At 35.0% G+C, this 17,844-nt stretch overlaps 1 protein-coding gene across 1 annotated transcript in view; it reads right to left on the bottom strand.

Annotated features, from left to right (window-relative positions):
* LOC126972808 (protein yellow) overlaps nt 1-15,728 on the bottom strand; it is a 28,643-nt gene extending 12,915 nt beyond the window's left edge. The window contains exon 1 of the mRNA XM_050819876.1: nt 15,551-15,728. The gene's annotated coding sequence lies outside the window, so the exon portion shown is untranslated. The remainder of the gene's footprint in view (nt 1-15,550) is intronic.
* Between the last annotated feature and the right edge of the window lie 2,116 nt (nt 15,729-17,844).

Below are 17,844 nucleotides of genomic sequence, written 5' to 3'. Positions count from 1 at the left end.
AATGCTTAAAGTTTACCATTTTAACATAATAATTAAATCTCAAATTTTTGTTCTGTCTTTCTTCAACACACATGTCTTAAACATTTTTCGCCATTTCTCGTGCTTGGCGATGAATAAAAAATCGTTTTTTTGGAACGGAACCTGACGGAATCGGATCAGTCATTATTAAACTAAAAAAAATAACACGGGATTGCAACTTTAGTATTAACGTAGCGTGCGGAAAGCGGGGGGACATGTTTCGGCTTTTTACCCCAGGCCCCAACTGCATTCAAACCCCGCGCTAACTGTAGTTGATTCTCGTATTATTCACCAAGCCTTTATAATATTTTTACTTCTAACATGGTGCCGTATGCACGCACAGTTTTATATTCAAGGTACATCATCATAAACACTATATTTTCGTCTGCTATTATATTGTTTATCGCCAGTTCAAACACTTATCGGGCGGCCAATGTTATATGTCGTGGAGTTTGCCTAGATCTTCTGTGGGCCATATTTTATAGTACGTTATACCATTTATGTATGACAAAGTGCATTGTAGTTAGTCAGTGCTCGGAGAAACAGTAGCTCTGTAAGGCTCGGTTTGCATTATACACTGGATATAAAAAAATATGTTCGACTGGAATGAAACTATTTCAAATCATTGAATTTTCAAGGTGTTGTGGTATGCCGATTTCGTACTCTATCGTGAGTATGTTTTGCTTGTAAAACTACCTACCTTACGAGCAAAACATACAACCTTCGCAAAGCCAGTCAAATATAGCATGTGGGTCGAACATGTTACAATACTGGCTTAAACCGGTTGAGCTCGTGAAATTTATTATATTTCTGTATGTTATGTACATAGCATTATGTTAAACAATGAGCATACAACGAACTGGTTTCTCGGGTATCGTTACATAACAGCGATTCTTGGTGAGACATTATATATCTTATTCGTGGAGAACTTATATCTCGATGAACAGTCTTGGCAGAAGTCGCTGCATCAATAATTTCTTCACCTGATACAAATCCGTTTGAAATACTGTAGAACGCCTCTAGCGGTGAAATATGGAACTTATTTGAACAGCGTTGAAATTGGGATTACTTTTTACAAGTCATATGGCCCAGTGGTTAGAGACTAGACTAGAGAATTATCTAAGGAAAAACGGATTCGAATCCCGGTATGTGTAAACAATTGTATGATAAGAATCGGGCAAACTGTGTCAAATAATAGTTTATGATGAGAAGAATTACCAAATTGCAGCGAAAACTCATCAGTTGCTATAACTTTGAGGGACTGTTAGGTGTTGTTGGCCTTTAATGACAACTCAAAAAACAAACAATGACAATGACCTTAAAGGCCTTTATTGATCTTAAATACACATTTTATATTAATATAAACGAAATGAATATTTTTGCTTTTATTTTATTATGACAACAATCATTATCAATTCTTCGTCTCACGCCAAAGCCCCTCTACGAACTGATATAGATAGCCTCGAAATTTACAAAGTGTTGTTGCAATATATTATATTATTGTCATTCCCTATGGTAAATTGACAATCCAAAAGAATGCCAGTTGTCAACATGATGAAGTTATTAGTTTAGTTCTTATTTTGAAGAAAACCGATGGTGAAATTCGGTTGCTGGTGTATATATTCGATGTCTTCGCGGTAATACGCTATCAACACGACTTATCACGCGGTGATAACGTCTTAGTGCAGTAATTGTGAGCTGGCCACAGACAAATACATAAACAATGCTATCTGTCACCTTTGACTTGTTAGGGGCAGGACACACGCGTCGTACCACAGATAAACGGATAATATCATTTATATATTTAAATTTAACAAAAGCAGTCAAGTGCGTGGCGAATTTGCACACGAAGATTCTCGTACCATCGCACAAGATAAGACGCAATGTACTTTTAAATATTTTTGTAAAAAAAAAGGAAGATAAGATTCTATTATAAAATTTTATAAGAAAACATTTGCCATATAAGTTTTTATTATTTTTTGTTATTGCAGCAATAATAATTCTCACTCTGTCAAAATTTCAGCTGCCTAGATATAGTGGTTTATGAGATGGAAACTCCTGACAGACATACCTACTTCTAGAGTGTAATTTACTCAAATAATATTTAATCAGTAAGACTTTTAATATTAATAACGTTTATATTATCATTGCATGAGCATATGCAGACCCCAATTGAAGAAGAAGAGAGAAGAGCCCAAGAAATTGACCACAATTTAAAACCATAATGTTTTTTGAATAAAATTAACAAGTTGCGGTGATGAAATTGTGCTGCATCAAGTAATAGAGTGTCCTTGTTTACATTTGGGGAAACATTACACACCGAATAAAAGAAGCCATTCAAATCTAAAATATGTAATAGAAATAACAGCTATAAATTAGCCTATTGCAACAGATGGCAGCACCACAAATCTCTATTTTGTACCGTTATGCGATTTCTTTTTAAATAAAACGTATTTCTGCCGCGAAGCAGTAATGTGTAAGCATTACTGTGTTTCGGTCTGAAGAGCGCCGTAGCTAGTGAAATTACTGGGCAAATGAGACGTAACATCTTATGTCTCAAGGTGACAAGTGCAGTAGTAGTGCCGCTCAGAATTTTTGGGTTTTTCAATATTTCTGAGCGGCACTGCATTGTAATGGGCAGGGCATATCAATTACCATCAGCTGAACGTCCTGCTCGCCTCGTCCGTTATTTACATAAAAAAATTATAATATCATCATTAATAACGATGAAGCCTTGTGCATTGTGCATCATTTTCCTTGAATATTAATTAGGATATTACGTGTTAATGATTGACAGTGGCTATTGTAATATTATATTCATATTGTAAAGGTCTCATTATGTTGAAACTCTATTTAAGGCGAAGAGTAAGCAGAAAACACGCAAACATGATGTTTTTAGACAAGTTTTGTGGTGAAAGTATAGCATTTCTAGCTATGAACACTATTTAATCCTGTTACACATATCCTTAAGTCTTATTTGCAGGTTGCTAATGCTTGCTGTTGGTTATAGTTAACACTGCCGAGCCTTTTTGAACTACCACTTTTCTTTGAAGTTAAACAAGTTTCTTGGCATGGCGTGACGCATTTTTTTGGTACTTCTCCCAGAAAAGTTACTCTTATAGCTTGTACTTTTTTGTGTAGGTTCATTTATTCAGATTAGTAGTGAATAACGAGGATTGTAAGCATATAAACTGTTTTCTACGATAATATTAGCTTTGTTACATAGATGGCGGGCCGACAGCGGTGAACTCATATCGCTCAAGGTCGCTGGCATTTAGTGTCACCTTAAGCTAGTCAACCAGGCTAAAAACGTATGTGCCCAAACCGTACCAGCCGCGCAGAGACTTAATATCGACATTGGATTAAATTATAAGTAATATAAGTACAGTTTCGGGGAGCCGAATCTTTTTTGCAAATTTTCTCCTCTTTATTGACTCTTTTCATAATTTCTTTAATAGTTTTTCATAATTTCTTTAATACTTTAGTTTTTGGACGAATTTCCTTACGGCAGGCTTGGAAGAGATAGGGATTTTGCTGCGCGAACAAACTGAAAAAAATGTGAAACTAAAACTGTAACTAAACCACATATAATGGAAGTGCTATAGTGGTTTTTGACGTATTTTAAGCAACATTTTACTGAATGTTTTTTTTATAATACTTTTTTTAATAATTTTTGAGTTATGAACGAAAAACGAAATACCATCTTTCGTTCATCTGATTTTTTGATAACACTTGCAATTTCTCTAGTCGTCATTCTGAATCGAATGAGCAAGTTGGACTCGCAGACTGTTGTCAAATCTCACCAATATTTCAGCTTTACTCTCCAGTATTTACTTTTTCCCAACTCCAACGAGTTTGCACCTATTTTTCAATATTTACTGAACGTCCCCTCATATATCAAATTTACTTGTTGTTTGTTTGTGAGTTTGTTTCTATGTGGAAGGGAGAATATTTCTTGAAAACTGTCATGGGAATAACACACAACGGAGAGGATTAAAGGTAACTTGGTGCTAGAACACAAAAGAACTCTAAAACCTCTCCCCATGGTAAACGCGGTAGAAAGAAATGATGATGGGACTATGACGTGACTTTTGAAGTTTTTAGAGACTTCGTTATTTGGTGTAACAATTAAGAGATTTGTCGAAAACCAGTGGTAAATAATAATTAACATAGGTACATGTACCTCAAAGACATCTGGGTAAAATTTAATTTGTCTCTGGTTGTATTTGACCATAAAAGCCATAAATTTCATTCGACACGGTATTCTACTAGAAACTGATATAGGAACTGCACATTGAACTCTTATTAATAGGTTGAACACGTAAAGCGCTCTGATTAAGTTACATAATGAAGTAATTAGCAAACTTCTTGTCAACCACAGTATAACAATGAAGAAATAGAAAATTAACGTAAAAGTAAAGGCAACCTACTTATAGTTTTCTTGGTGTTACCAGAGATGGACGCAAAGCACTTCTGCCAGAATCAAACTCAAAATCTCTAAATTCAAATTCAAATGTTTTTATTCAAAATAGTATATGAAATCACTTATTGAAACTCAAAATAAATGCCTCAGACTTGAGAAGACCGGACGTAAGAAATTCAACGGGGATCTTCTTTTTTTAATGAAACTTTGATACAAGAAAATAATAATTTTAATTGCCTGACGTCGGTCGCTCCATTATCAATCTGTGATATCATGTAGAAAGTCATTTATGTAATAGTAACATTTACCACATTAACGTCTTTTACATTTCTTTTGACTTTCGTAAAACATTTTTTTTTATATTGTCTGGGATTTTGTTGCTTTTACAACAACAGAAGACATACTTGACTTCGGTTTGTTTCTGGTATTTACATTATGGTTTTGACAGTTTATAGAAAAATCATTTATGTACCTATGTACATAAATAACATTATCAAGAATATACTTAGAGGCAAAAGTGAAAATGTTTATTTCTGAAAATTTTGCTGTCAATGAATTTGTAGGACGTAGGTTATAAATAGCGCAAATAGGCCTCTTCTGCATTAATACCGGCATTGCCCCATAACAATATGTCAAAGGACATATTACTATGAAAATCATCATTTCAACTGTAAGACGTCCACTGCAGGACATAGACCTAAGTACTATGAAAATAACTAAAGTAAACTTGTCGAGCCGTGTCTATGTCAGTATATCCTTCAATGTTATCTGAATCAAAAACATTTAACAGAAATACAATAAAGAAGTAGGTACTATGGATGATGAAGACGCAATAAAAACCTGATTTCGTTTCCACAATGAAACAGCAGATATTGTTGTAATACCTGTATATAATCACTAAGTTAACTCCAGCACTTCTAGGACAGACTTCGAAGGTTAATGAATAAATAAACTTTGATAAAGCATACTATTAATTAGCCTTCAATACCTATTTTACTTGATAGGCAATTAATTATTATGACCTAATATCTAATTACTATGACCCATTCGACGATAATAAATGTAAGGTTGAGGTTTTATTCTAATCAATATCTATATCATGACGGCCTATAGTCTCTATACTGTCTCTGACGCAAAAGGAATCACAAGAGAGATAATTGAAAATTTGGAGTAACTTTTCACTGCGTTTATTACAGACTGTGTCATGGAATTCCCTGTTTACGAAACAAACGACAATCACAAGAGTTATTAACAAATCCTTGATTAAGAAATGTTCACTTCCGCATTTACCGTACCAATTACACGTAGTAAGGCCTCACGGAAAGATCCGATGAAATCCTTAACGTTGACATTTCCTGTGCACTCACTGTGAGGTGAGCTAGTGTACATGAGTAATTGATGCAGACGATAACAGTCTCTATGATTATGCAGGTAAAATATGTACTGCTTTGAGCCTGTATCTGTCTTCAAGACGACGTCTATAGTGCCGTGACCTACAAAATATGCTAGTTAATGTTCAGTCTCAACTTTTTCTTGACAAGTTAATATGTCAATGGTATATGTTATATAATATACCAAATGGTTCCTAGATAGTTAAGTTGTTGTTTAAAACACAACTTTAGTGTTATGTTAATTTATAAAAGATAAATGTCTTTTTTGACATGATTTCCTACGAACTCTTTTAGATGACAATGGCGCACTAGAATCACTTCGAAAAGATATGGCGCTCTGAGTGAGACAACTCTCCCACTATTATTTTTGAGATCTTTTTTAATTTTTTTAAAAATACCTACACTTTATAGATTAATCATCATTGCTATTGTTATATTAAAAAAAATCGCTATATAGAGCAAAATATATTGTAGTGTATAGTAACTACTGTTAACGACTTGACAGCAAGACTTGAGAACAGCTGAACCGACCTTTTCTTAATTTCGGTGAATGTACTTATAAAGTGGAATATTTCGCGTAAACGTAAAATCACATTCTAATAACTATATGTCAAATGAATAATTATTATCACAGAGTAGGAATACAAACATATTTAAATCATCAATTCGGTTTCCAGTGCTTCCGCAACTAGTATGTAACCACATATTTCACCCGGCCTTTGGCGAGTTTGAAAAGCTATACGACACTTGTGATTCCAGTCCATCCCTGGATTTTGCGCAGCGACAACTTCTTCCTATGCCATCTTTATCAGCTGAAAAAGCTCGTATCAAGAGGGACTGAGTGTGTAACCTAGATAGGCTTTTCTTTTTTCGATGGTTTGTATGAGTACGGATAGATGCCTGCTAGACGTATCAACTCAACATTGGTCACTAGATGCATCCAGCTCATGGCCAGGATATGTGTCTATATTTACATATTTCAAATTCTTCTATAATGTGGTAATGCTATGTGTGGTAAGTATGGGCCATAATATATAGCATTGGAGTACACAAGTGTACAAAGATATATTGAGGCTGCATCTGCAACGTACCATTTTCATGTTATTAAAAGTACTATGGGAGGTCTTAATACGGGTTTTTAAGTCACTGTCCCAGTTTTCATTCCATATGGCAAAATACTTTTAATTACGAAACCGTTCCAACACCTTGCCTGCTACAGCAATCACAGAGTTTATAGCCTGTTTTCTTTGTCACCACCATGATTTTCGTTTTGGAGATATTCATACGCTGACTCACTGTGGGAGCTATCAGGACTGTGTCCCACGCATATCCAAGATTGTTGACGTTTCGCCCGTTAATGGTGCTAGATTATATAAAGTATGGGTCAGAGTACACACCCCTGGTAGACGCCTCTTCTAATCTCCACTTCGATAGTTTCCTCACGATGTACATGGACTGTCTCTCTCTGGTTCAAGTACAGGTTCAGGATGATACTTACATCTTTTTCATCTACCCTAATGTTAGTCAAGATTGCTATAAAACGATCGTGCAAGACTCAATCAAACGCTTTTTCGTAATTGTTAAAAGAAAGGATCCTCTTGTTGCATATCTAATGCATATTATTTTTGGACACAAACTTGTTTAACAAACAAAGCCGCTCTTGTTCCTACTTCAGCTATAAATCCAATTACCTAATTTTGTTTATACATTTGTAATGGTTATTGACAAATTCACCCCTAAAAGTTTTATCTCTACAGATTGAAGTCTGTCGAGTCAGCTAGTGTAAATATTACGACGAATAAATTACAACAAATATCACCAACAACAAAATACCCTAGCACAATTGGATTCCTTTTCTTTTGAGCTTTGATGCCAGAAATGAATGTACCACCCGGAAACATTGTAACGCATTTCCATAGAAACAGCTTGTTTAAAAGAAATTTTTAACTGAATTTGCAATCTCCATTATATGATTCGCAATAAATATAATGATATAATATTCATTTAATATCTACTCATTGAATATTTCACCTTCAATATGATCTAAGTGATTACAAGCAATAAAACTCTCAGAACTTGTAAATTGATTTCATATAACAGCTGTGACCTGATCCAATACTAATAACACTTTCTACACTGACAATATAAATACGACTCTATTACAAGCTTCATAGAATATAATGTTGAATGCACTAAAAGTTTGTTTTTCTCAATGAAAAATGTCAATAAAATTTCATTTATGTCGCGTATCATAATGTCAGAATCACGAACAGACAGACAGACACCACTTGAGTAAACATATTGAGCTTATTAACATACTGTGTATATTAATACCCTTGGAACATTATTATAGCAAGGACACCGAAGGTAGTTTATTCATACTATGTAATATTTTTAGCATAAAACATGTAAGAGCACTCAATATTAAGGATAGACTTCTTTCCGATCTTGAAGGGTGAGCGAAATTGATGTGTGCAGTTATAACACACGACCAGTATTTAGGACCAGTACTGACGCACATCACAAAAGATAATCAAGCCCCCAAACCAGGCATTGCCTGTACTGTAGGTCAAGTAACAATTGTCGAAGACAGCAAACGTCGCAAATATGTCGGTCTCAGTGAATCTTACATCATTGTGCCGTTTGGAGTCGAGACTTTGGTCATGGGGATGTACAATGTACTAATGGAAACCCAAGCGCTGGCAGCTATTTTGATCAATGGATTAGTCCTGCTGTCTGACACGGAATTTCTGCCAGTATTCTTGGTACACTTCATTTATCAAAAGACGACCTTTGACATTTACAGTGATCATAAAAGAGTTAAATCGGTTCACAATGATTGGCGGGGAATTTTCCTTAAGAATAGGAACAGGTCAAATTCATAATATATATTTTGTGTCAAACTTTCATATGCTGATGAGATTAAAAATCTGGGGGTAACCACTTTTCATTTGAATGATTAATTATGTAAAACACATCCAGACAGTCGCATCGGAGGAGGGCGTGGGGGTGATATTACAAACTTACTACGAAAAGCTTAATCATCTTTTAGATCATTGGCTAGTACCTCTCACTAGTTAGGGAGTTGGATGTTCTGATGATGCAAACGTTTGTAGTTTGTATTGAAATACGACCTTTTGTTTACCACTTATGGGTGTTTAATACGTACTTATGTATATACAACTGATTCTTCTTTTGATTGCCATGAAATTTAACTATTTGGACACTTTTAGCTATCACACGATAGTTTATCAAATTGAATAGATAATAACATGAACACGAGTATTTTTTTATGTTGTTTTATTTTATTTTTGTTTAGGAGTGGATTTGTTTAAAAAAAATGTTTTTGACGAAATTTGACCTTGTAAGTATTTAGGTACCAACTGCGCTCTAAAATAGAATATTGTACTCTATATAATGTAGTCGTACTCTATAATCTATAACACTAATAGAGTATGCTAAAATACTTTTTTTTACAACATTATTTTGAATCGTAGCAAAAGCCATTTTTAATCGACTTCAAAAAGGAGGAGGCAATCAATTCGATCGGTATTTTTTTTTATGTATGTACACCGATTACTCTGAGATTTATGTTTTTTTTTACATAGTTTGGCCCAGTAGTTTTCACTTAATGAAAATTTATATGAAATTTTTGTCTACCTGGATGACATAATTGTTTTCTGTGTACGGTTTTTTTTGGAGTTTTCATTCAGGTTGATTATATATTATTATGAACTGACTCTAAAACGTAAAAAATAAAAACTACGTTTAAAAAACTGAAAGATATCAAATAACTAAAAATTTAGTTTAATACACCCACCCGCCGCCCACATTCTCTTGCAACACCAGAGGAACCACAGTAGCGTTTCCGGCCTTTAAGGAAGGTATGCGCGCTTTTTTTAAAGGTACCCATGTCGAATCGTTCCGGAAACACCACACAAGGAAGTTCATTCTACAGCTTTGTAGTACGAGGAAGAAAGCTCTTTATAAACTGAAAAAAAAAATCTCAGAACACCATCAACATGTACCACATACAAGTTTTATAAGTCGTATTTGTATGTGATACAAACGTAAAATTATGTAAATGATCACGCTTTAGCGAAACAGATTTGTTTCTAAAACATTTCAAGCATCGTTAGAGTCGGTTCTGTATGATTTATTTGTTTCCAATTATAAATGATTTGTTACGTTGTTAGATCCTAGTGCTTTGTCTGCCTTCAATTCTAAAGATTTTTTGTGCCATTCTTGTCTCGGGTATGTTTAAGTTTCTAATAGTAATATTAATAATAGGCAGTAATAATGTCAACAATGTTCCAAACGTTAATATCATAAGGTGACTGAAAGCGTGCTTTTGAAGTGAAAATTGCTAACGGCTCTTAGTACTTTATTATATGGGACTTAACGAGACTAAGACGTCACGCTCGGCATGTAGCGCCTTGAGTTGACTAAGGGTGACTCGTTCTGTGTGCAAGTTTTGACACGCGACGTTTTTAAGTTATGAGACGGTATTACTTACCAAATTTATATATATAGTGCTTAGGTCAACGGAAGATACCCTAAAAATGTTGATCCCTTTGAGAGTGTTGCAATATAAGTACGTTTGTTGCACTATAAACGGCCGTTTTTCACTTAAACTTAAAAAAGAAAGAAAGAAACTGTAGACCTGAGTATATCGTTTAAATTTCATCTCAATACCTCCACGCGTATGCGAGGTAAAGGGTCTTGACAGACAGACGGACGGATGAGTGGGCGGACGGACAGCAAAGTGATCCTATAAGGGTAGCGTTTTTTTAACCCTGCCCGCCAAGCGGGTCTCTAGTCAACTCGAGCTACTACATGCCGAAGTGGCAGCTTAATGCTCGGTTCACATTAGTCCAGTAAGTCAGAGAGTTAATCCAGTCAAGCGCTGGACTAGATCATATCATCCACATTATACCGGTCATTCAAAAGGTGTAAGATCGGTAACACTTTAGTGACAATGCCTTAAGGAAGATACGCGCATTTTTTTTAATGTACCCATGTCGTATCACAGCTTTGTAGTACGTGGAAGAAAAGTCCTTGAAAATCGGACTGTGGAGAACCGATACAAATCCAGATTGTGTGGATGATACCATAATTTTATGCAAAATATTGTCATTTCAGATTGTTTACAAACGCCGAAAGGATAAAGTAGATATAAAGTTGTATTTAAATGGAAATATTGTTTAAAACAGCTTTTATCATAATATCTGGCCCAAGGTCGATTCTTGAAACATTTCCATATGGGGTTTTTACTAATATATTTACATACATATATAGTGCTTCGGTTGGTGGCTATTTTTCGTGTTCAATCAATTTAGATTTATACCTACATACTAACAAAATTAAATATTTTTGATATTTAGCGTTTGATATCCATAAAAATAAGTTAATGACAGGTTCGTACCAAAACTCGCACTTTTTTAATCTTAAAGTTTTTTTATGACAATAAGTAAAATAATAATGGTAATTGATACACCCCGCCCATTGCCATTGCACTGCATTCAGTGCCGCTCAGGATTCTTGAAAGCCCAAATATTCTGAGCGGCATAATAATGCTTACACATGACTGATTCACGGCAGAAAAAGGCTCCGCTGGTACCCTATAATCTACCCGGCATCCTGTGCAAAAAGATATGTTTGATTCCCAGTCGGAATGAAATGGTTTCCATTTCGTATTAAAAACTCCTTTTAATATATATGTATAACCGACACCTTATTGTACCTAATGTAGGCAGCACCAAGCTCAATAATAAAACAAAGACTAATAAAATTTAATGCCCACATGACATGTCTCGATGTGCTTAAATAACGCGTAAGTCCATAGGCTTAAGCTAGGACACACTAAGATTACAAAATGAATTCACAATTACACTGGTTGCGATATAACTTGCGTGTTAGCGGGTTATTGATTCTCGTTAGCAATAAGCCAATATATCAACCTAACGCAACTTTAACCAGTTCAGGTTCGATGTCAGGCAGGTCGATTTTTTATAGAACATTAGTAAAACTTATGGTGTGTCATTAATAAACGCGGTTTAAAGTTATTCCAAATTCAAAACTTATGTTATGTGTAATTACACAAAAAGTTGAACATGAGTTTAACATTCTATTCTATCTGTTGTTTTGCGTTAAACAACCTTTAGACATTGCTTCTATTTAAATACGAGTTGAAGCTTGTCTGAGGTGTGTCTAACGTATATATTATATTCATATGGAATATTTAGATTACATGATGACAGTCAGATGACAGCTGTCAAAAATTGCGTTCCGTTCCCTTAATTGTTCCTGTACTATTCAGTATTCAGTTTATGTTGTGTTTAACGACGTTTCAGTTAAACACAAGCTGAACACTGTTTTGTAATAGAAAAAGATAAACTCCATTTTAGACGTCGTTAATAACACCGTGTCTTTATCTTAACTTTGTCAATACAGAATTACATGACAGGGAGAAGTAATTTAAGACTTGTAGTAAATTTTTATTGCGATTAAAAGACAGAATATGTAGTACCTATAGAAGGGCAGAAAAGCGATTCAATTTGGGTTAGGTGGTTTTTAGTAATACATATTCTTGCTAAGATTGATCCTTAACAGCAATAGCGTCCATTGGTCCAATAATACAGGATGTAATTTTTTTGAAAAATAATTTGGATCGATTTCCGTTAAAAGTTCAAGAAATTTTAAAAAACTAAATATGCAGTTATTTATTTCTTATAAATCGAGGGCATGACTCCCTTCACGACTTTTCTCTAAGTGTCGTAGTTTCCGACTTGGCCATCACCGCCATTCTCAAAAAACCACCTGTATAATCTGTCCGTATTCCATATTAGGATCACTGATTTGGATCAAAGAAATTAATCTTATGGATGTTAAAAGTTATACATTTTTATCAATTACCAACGGTTTGGAAAAGATTGAGCTTTAATGAGAATAAGTAACAAGAAACTTATTGCCACTCTTTTAAATCACTATTTATAACTTCATCGTTTTGCAAATTATCTGAATTACAATCTATGTAAATTGATGCAACAATAAAACTCAAACGTCATAATTTACACGAATAAATGAGAAAATAAGTGTAAATTAGTTAAAAAATTGTTATATCCAGTTATCAATAGAAGCACACCCCCTTTACTTTGCAAGGGAAAATTCTTCACTGACAATGGTACGGATTGTTTTAGGGACTCCAAATTATCATGGCGTTTAGAGCAAGCCGTACTCTCTAAGACTGACCATAAATCATGATCCACCGGATTAAGATCGGGACTAGACGACGGCCAGTCTTCAGCTCTGATGAAATCCGAAACGTTCGTTTCCAACATAGACTGCGTAGACCGAGCTTTATGACCCGGCGCCGAGTCTTGCTGAAAGGACCATTCTTGTTTATTGAACATGGTGTTGTTAAGGGGCTTCACTACCTTCTCAAGAATGGTATCTTGATACACATTCCGATGTTATGATACCTTTTTCACAAACGTATGCCTCAGTTACTCCATCATAGCTAATACTCCACCAAACCATCACTGAAGTCAGATAGTGCCCACGTTGCACTATGCCGACTAATTGAGAAGCCGATGTTTTGCCACCTTTGTTGAACCACCTTTTTCGTACGAACACTACGTGGATGGCGAGATCTTTCTGCCACAAACAGAGGAGGTCTCATTTTACCTATTAATAGCCCGAAACACAAACATTTTACTAATACTAAACATATGGAGTGTTACAAAAATTGCATTTATCCATACCTACTTTGTGTAATGCAATCACAGCTATTCGGTTCTCTTTATCACCCCATTTTAATATCACAAAATATGGTACAATGTATTGGCGCCATAATGAGAAAATACTAATATATAAAATTCTCGTGTCACGGTGTACGGGACCGAACTCCTCCGAAACGGCTTGAATGATTCTCATGAAATTTTGAGTGCATATTGCTTAGGTCTGAGAATCGGACAGCATCTATTTTTCTTCACCCTAAATGTTAAGGGTGGTGAAAAATACCAACACGAAATTTATTTTTTTATTTTTTTGATTAAAAAATACATTCAACTTCAAATTTTCACCCATCTACGATCAACAGTAACTTTTATATCGCGTTTTAATATCGGCAATAAAACGTTTGCTGGGTCAGCTAGTAATCATATAAAAATGACAGATTCCAAATTCAAATGTAATATTTTGTTTATTTTTAATTGTAACAGTATTTATGGCCAGACTAAGTATAACTATAAATATATAAAATAGTTCTATAAATTTGACAACATGAAGCAGGGTTCTCGATGATAAGGATCTATCTCATATTGGAAGCATGGCAATGTAGACTCTACAGTGTAGAGTATTAAACATCGTTATGTAGAGATTAACCCCCTTATTCATAATGGTACGCTAACTTTAAACAGCCGCTAAGGAGTGTTTTTTCTCATTCTGACTTAGGTCAATAGCAGAAGATAGAGTGCGAATTGCTTTAAGTTAGCAGACAATTATGAATAAGGGGGTAAAAGACTAAAAATACTCGTTTTAGAAGACAAGAAATAAAGAAAAATCATTTATTCGCTTTTGTCAGAATGTTACGAATGTCATAGTTTTTACCGACACTTCGGAAAAGTTGCGCTTTAATGAGAAGAAGTGACAAGAAATTATTTACTACATCTTTTAAGTAAAAAACTCAAATTGTGTAAATGAAATATAATATCACTCGCCAGAAATTAAATGAAAATTACATTTATTGCGTCGAATACTGAAAAAAAAAAGATCTTATATTTATTGTAGTCTCTTCTATTGGGATAATTTAAATTAGCATGCAAACTTTACTTAAAATTAAAAAAGAAACTCAACTTAACACTATAAAATTTTTTGTCGATTAACCACTTAAACAGGAGCCCAGTAAATCGTTTCTGTGGTAACTTGTTTTATTTATTTATTAAATATTATCAAAGTCAGTTTGATATATTGATAATTTCTTTATTACAATATAGTACGAAAGTAAATGAGATTACCTAATTGTAATCGCAAATTTTATTATTACTTTCACTGATTTACTTTATAAAAATGCTGCCACCATTTCGAGCTAACCGCATCACAATGCCTACTGCAAGTGCATTTTCTAATTTTTTATATTGACAACTTTCGTATTAGATTTACAACTTGATTGATGTTCTAAATAAAGTTAGAACTACAAACATTAGTAAATTTATTGAAGTAGGCGTTACTTTGCGGAAATCCATAATTATACAAATGATTTGAGTTTTCTTTAGTGTTAATTCCGCTAATATTTGTCTTTAAAGTTTAAATCGTGCCAGATTTCGGCGAGACAACACGTCCTGAGGATGCCTCGTGTGGAGGCGAAACACGTGTCGAATTGTTTAAAGACAAATATTGGCGGAATTAACACTAAAGAAAAATCATTTGAACAAAGATTAGTGTTAATATATAATTGATATAGATCTGTACAATTGAAGATTAATACACATTGGGTCAATAGAGATTCTTCACTGCTATAGCACATTATTAGGACTTGTATTAAATCGTTCGTGAATTCAAAAAAAATTTAGTATACACATGACGATTCCCTCAAGGAGGTAAAATAATACCGGCTCTAAAGACAGTTTCGCTAAGAATTCGCTTTGACTGGACCGAGTTCCTTTAACACTTCAATCAAGATGGATACTGTTAGACATAAACAAAACACATCACTTACCTTGCAACGCTGTGCGGAATGCAACAACTTTGTGTTGAATGTAAATAAACTTGTGTAAATAGCACTGTGAATGCGAAGTTATTGTCGAAAGTGAACGCGACCGCCCGTGTTGGAGAACTGGTGTAAACTGTGCTCAAATGATTTAACATTCGGTCGCTAACAAGCCGGTAGTCAGCAGTCACAGCTCGAACTAGAATATTAATCGGTGACGAATGGCGAGCGCAGGGAGACGATCGACAATCAGTTTATCTTACTTACGAGTTCAGTATCCAACGGGATCACCAATAGCCTTAACACTCAGATTATGTAAACATCTAGATAGACTGTGACACATGTGAAATCGTTGAAAAAAAATTGGGGTTAATAGTTAGCCTCTATTTTTTTCCTTTAGGGAACATAATAGTATTGTTATTATAATGTTGCCCCACTTGCATTCTAATCTAGCCTTAACTTAGACTAATAAGTACTTTATTCTACTATAACTTACGCTCTTAGATAGAAAACCTCTATTTTGTGGAATGCACGCACTAACACAGAGTGACATACAAATCGCGAGTGTAAGAAGTAGCTTGTCACGCACACTAAAGTTATAAACCTCGCCTGTTTTCATCGGTTGTATTACAGCAAGAGGCTCTATCTAGACGTATAAACTATCTAAGGCTAAACACATGGTAGGATTTGGTTGGACCGTATCATCCGACGTGGTGTGTTACCGGGCAATATGTTGCATTGTCCGGACCGTACTAAGTACGACGCCGGATCAACCGGTAAGAGGCGCCCACCCGACCGTCCGATAATTCAGGCGTACCAAATCCGACCGATGTTTTAGGTCATAACACTCTGCAGTCCCTCCGTCTGTTTGTCCGACTGTCTGTCAGCGGCTAGTATCTCATAAACGCTCTATTGCCGCTGAAACTACAAGAAAAAAAAATAGCGGCTGGTGAAACATGCAGGGGTCTGCAAACAATGTACAGACTTAATTGCTACTTTCCCCAATTTATTATTAATAATAATTTTCTACACCGGCGGTACTCAATTTTATATATTTACTATAATGTTTTTTTTAATATGTTACATTTATAAATGTAGGAAATAATAATAATAATAAAATTTATTTGAAGTAGGCGTTATTTTGCGGAAATCCATAATCATCCAAATATTTTGAATGATGGGCCATCCATATGCACGATACACGGTCCTCAATACGTCGTGATTTACGTGAACTCTTGAATACCCGACCGTTTGGCAGGGAAAAGTTGAGCTATCGACTTGGATGTCCGACACGTGTAACAAAATACCCCGTAAAAATATGATTAAATGTCAAAGCCAAAAAGTCTGTCAACCCTAGTAAGCTGTCATGTGAGGGAACCAGATTATTAAACAGAAAGGCCTACGTACCTATTTTCCCTAATAATTGTCTACTTTAATAGTTTTTCTATTTTTCATTTATAAATGTTTGCTACTTACTTACTTTTGGGATTAATTTGAGAACCAAAGAAACATCGTGTTTCAGCATCAAAGAGTATAATAATATATAGGGAAAAGAGAGCCCTCTCTTCGCATTATGAGCTGTCTATTTGAAAGCTGGCGCCATCTGGAGATTGGCCCCTAAAACAACTATATATAAGCTCGAAATTATAAAAATCATTTTTAATGTTCTGACGCAATTAAATAACTAACTCTACTTTTTAATGTAGGTATTGCAATTTTTACCATGTTGAAATTGCGCGTGGAGTTAGTTATCTAATTTTGTCACAACATAGAACATAAAGGATAGATTTAGTAGTGTAAATATGCAAAATGGAACACGAGAGCTACATACATGTGCAAAGGCTAGGCGTAGCCGCCATTTTATGACCAGTGGGCAGTAACAACAACAAAGAAAAGTTGAAAGGTTTCAAAGCGAGTGACAGCTGCCAAAGCTTTCATTTTCGGGCCAACTAACAGATGGCATGATGGAGCTCCGGGACATTTTGCTCGCAACGTATGAGAACATCAGTGAGTACAGCGAACGTTATCGCTTTCCGCGAGGATGGATCAGCCGTGGTTGATCGGTGCTATGGCGTGCTCGTTCTTCGGACTTCACACCCTTGGACTTCTTTTTGTGGGATTATGTGAAGGACAGAGTGTATTTCTCCACTTGACCAACGGTTGCCGAGATGGAACAGCGTGTTGGATCGGTTTTGCATCAATAACACCGACGATGGTGCGAAATGCCACACAAGCCATATCTCGAGATACACTTTGAGCCGTTTATTATGAAAAATTGTTTAGGTTGTTTCGTTAGGTTGTCT

The sequence above is a fragment of the Leptidea sinapis genome, chromosome 27, assembly GCF_905404315.1.
Source record: "Leptidea sinapis chromosome 27, ilLepSina1.1, whole genome shotgun sequence".
Taxonomy (NCBI): Eukaryota; Metazoa; Arthropoda; class Insecta; order Lepidoptera; family Pieridae; genus Leptidea; species Leptidea sinapis.
The sequence above is the reverse complement of the archived record's forward strand: the minus strand, read 5'-3'. Positions and strand labels throughout refer to the sequence as shown.